Source organism: Capsicum annuum, chromosome 10 (genome assembly GCF_002878395.1).
Source record: "Capsicum annuum cultivar UCD-10X-F1 chromosome 10, UCD10Xv1.1, whole genome shotgun sequence".
Lineage (NCBI taxonomy): Eukaryota > Viridiplantae > Streptophyta > Magnoliopsida > Solanales > Solanaceae > Capsicum > Capsicum annuum.
In genome coordinates this window covers 111,902,546-111,905,776 of record NC_061120.1, presented here as the reverse complement: position 1 = coordinate 111,905,776, position 3,231 = coordinate 111,902,546, and the positions used below count along the sequence as shown (strand labels likewise).

The window sequence follows — 3,231 nt, the reverse complement described above, 5'->3', positions numbered from 1 at the left end:
TCTTCTCAACATGAATTATATTACTTTCTATTTTTTCCTTGACCTCTTTCTCTGCATTGTCTTTAGAATCATCATCAGCGACTGTGGAGCTCACCTGTTCCTGAACTATCTCCTTGGTTTATATCCCACTCATTGTTGTAATAGCATTCACCTTCTTAGGATTTGTCTTTGTATTGCTAGGTAATGCTCCTTGAGGTTTTGTATTCTGTGCTCTTGCAATTTAACCCATTTGCAACTCTAGATTTCTAGTAAGCAATTTTGAGTCTTTAAATCCGCTGCAAACTATGCCTATTGAGTCTTTATTTCTGCTGAAAACTGTGCTTGTTGAGCCATAAACTGCTACATTAACTACTTCATATTGCTAGCTTGAGCATTTTCCTAATTATTCTGAGCTGGCTATTGATTTGGTTTCACTGGTCCCTTGAATGGGTTTGTATTTTGTTCCTGATTTCTACCCAGTGAGAAATTAGGATGGTTTCTCTAATTGGGATTATATGTGTTACCAAAATTTTGTTGTCCCTTTCGATTCACATTTCCCACATAGTTGACTGAATCTGGATTAACAAAACATACATCTGCTGTGTACTCACCACTTCCACAAACCTCACACTAAGAATTCGCCTATTGGACTACATTAGCTATGGCTGCTGTTTGTATGACACCTAACTTTATGTTATTGAGATAAGTAATCATATGATTTTACATTACTGTAATCTATGCCTGTAATGTGGTGAATTGGTCTACCCCCAATACCCCGGCAACCTTTCTTAGAGTACTTTTTAGATTAGCATACCAATCAGGATTCCCTTGTGAAATTCGATTCAGTAGTGTGTACAATTCCTTAAAAGTCTTTTTAAGAGCCTGTCCACCTGCTGCTGAATCCAAGAGAATCTTTGAATTTCGATCCAATTCCTTAATGAAAGTATGAATAAGAACATCATTAGACTGATAATGGTGAGGGCAATTTTTGAGCATACCTTTAAATCTCTCCCAAGCTTGGTAGAGATTCTCTCCTTCTTTTTATCTGAAACTCAAGATCTTACTCCTCAAGTGTGTAATCTTCCAGATGGAAAGAATCGAATAAGGAACTTTTGAGATGGATCTTCCAATTTAGTAATGGAGAGAGGTGGTTCAGCATGTAACCACCTCTTTGCTTCCCCCATTAGATAGAAAGAAAAGAGTTGTCAATCTGACATAATCAGAAATCATCCCTTCAGGAATGTAAGTAACGCTTATTTCTAGAAAGGTCTGTATGTACTGCTACGGATCTCGTGCTAAAGGCTATGGAATTTCCCTACTGAATTCAGCAATTGTACCATACTCTACTTCAATTCAAATTGACCTCCTGGTTCGGGCATGCGAATACTATTCATCACATGGTTCATGAGTGGGATTTCTACTTCACAAATAGGTTTAGCAGCTAGTTGAGTAGGAATAACTGGAATAACTGGAGGCGTGACATTTTCTTCATTTGGATTGATTGGTTCATTTCTTTGTTCAGCGATTCTTCGCCTTTGTTGAAAGATCTGTTCTGGATCTTCAAAAGGCTCTACCAATTCTTTATCTCTCGCCATTCCTTTATTCAGCCAGACCTGCAAAAATTCAGCTGCTAATATCAAGTTGTAAACATTTAAAATTATTATCAAAAACAAAAAATTTAGTAATTTACGAATGATACTAGTCCCTATCAATGATGCCAAAAACTTATTGTGACACAGATGCACATGCAAGTGCACGTGATCATACAAGTAATATAGAGATTTAGACAATAAGATATCGTTCCTACAAGGACTAATCAACTAGAAATTTAACCAATTTTTAGTTTTAGACAAAGAGTATTAAGTGTTGTAAAGTATCAAGATGATTTGAAATGGAAAATAAAAATGTAAATTGGTAAATAATAAATAAAGTTGATGACTAGAGCAAAACAAGCAATGGTTGTAAACAATAATCATAAGAATTCTAGGGTAAAGGCTTTTCGAACAATCATACAAATCTCTATTCTTATAGTTGGCTAATTGGTTATTGGGTTGTTGGTTCATAAGGTTTAGGCTATGATTTTTGTCTCTCGACCTCAAATCTTCTATCTATTGAATATTGCAACTACAACTCCCATAGATATACAACAATTCTTCTAGATTCATAGAGTAATCCACTTACAATTGAACCAAACAAATCTTCTAGGTATATCCCTATCCTAGAAGCTAATTCAAACCCCTTATTTTATAAAAGGGTAAGAACCTTGCTCAGTAATTTTTTCGTTCTACCCCACGATTCTCCCTCTAGATTCATATAGAAATATAGATTTATTCTAATGGTGGCCACTCATTAAAATAGTAAGCTCAATAAATTAAGAAAAACCCAGATGATCATCCAAAAAGGAACTACTATAAAGAATAACAAAGAGTAATCATGTTCTTGGCCTAAACCACAGAAAAAGGGTATTTAGCCACTCATGTTTGAATTAAACATAAAAAACAACTAATTAATCATACCCAAAAGTAATCTTGAAGTAAAGAAGTTAAAAAGAAATAATAAGAACCCTAAGAAAAGAATTCTATGCTTTGCCGCTGCTGCTATGCTTTTCCAAAAAGTGTTTACAATTTTTCTGAAGTATTCCTTATATGGTTGGGAAGATTTTACCTATGTAGGAAAGAGTGTCGCGCTATGAGGTATATTCCTCATTTCTGAATCTGGCGACATGAGATGAACTACACATATTTTAGGCTCACGACACGAGCAATTTGTGAAAGCACACTGGAATTGCCTTCAAATTATATGGCTAAGTCCTTCTCCCTACTGGGCCACGTGAACTAGAGTTAACAGATTTTTGTAGGTCGCTACATGAGCTATTCAAGAGAAGCCTCTAGAAATATCATCAATAATTATGGATAAGTCTTACTCCTTGCTTGGCCTCGCGAAGTGAGAATTATTTGCATTTATAGGCCTTGCAACAAGAGCATATCGTGAGAGGCCACTGAATGTTTGATCACAAATTTAGGCAAAGCAAAATCTTCACTTGCTAGTTTCTCCCCGTATTCACTTCAGCTATCCATGAATGCCCTATACATCCAGTGAAAGTGCTTTCTCGAATCCTTGTAATTAATTTCGTGCATCAATCCTTACTTCCTTTATATCATTCAGTACACCTTTGTTCAATTTCTGTTAGAAATTCACCCTGCATCACTAATCACATTGGTTAGATATGAAGCAATATTAGGACACAATTCA

At 35.5% G+C, this 3,231-nt stretch overlaps 1 non-coding gene across 1 annotated transcript; it reads left to right on the top strand.

Moving 5' to 3' along the window:
- Positions 1-946: 946 nt before the first annotated feature.
- On the top strand, positions 947-1,053 carry LOC124888230. The gene has a single exon (XR_007046362.1). It is a non-coding gene; the product is annotated as a small nucleolar RNA R71 (small nucleolar RNA).
- Positions 1,054-3,231: the final 2,178 nt, after the last annotated feature.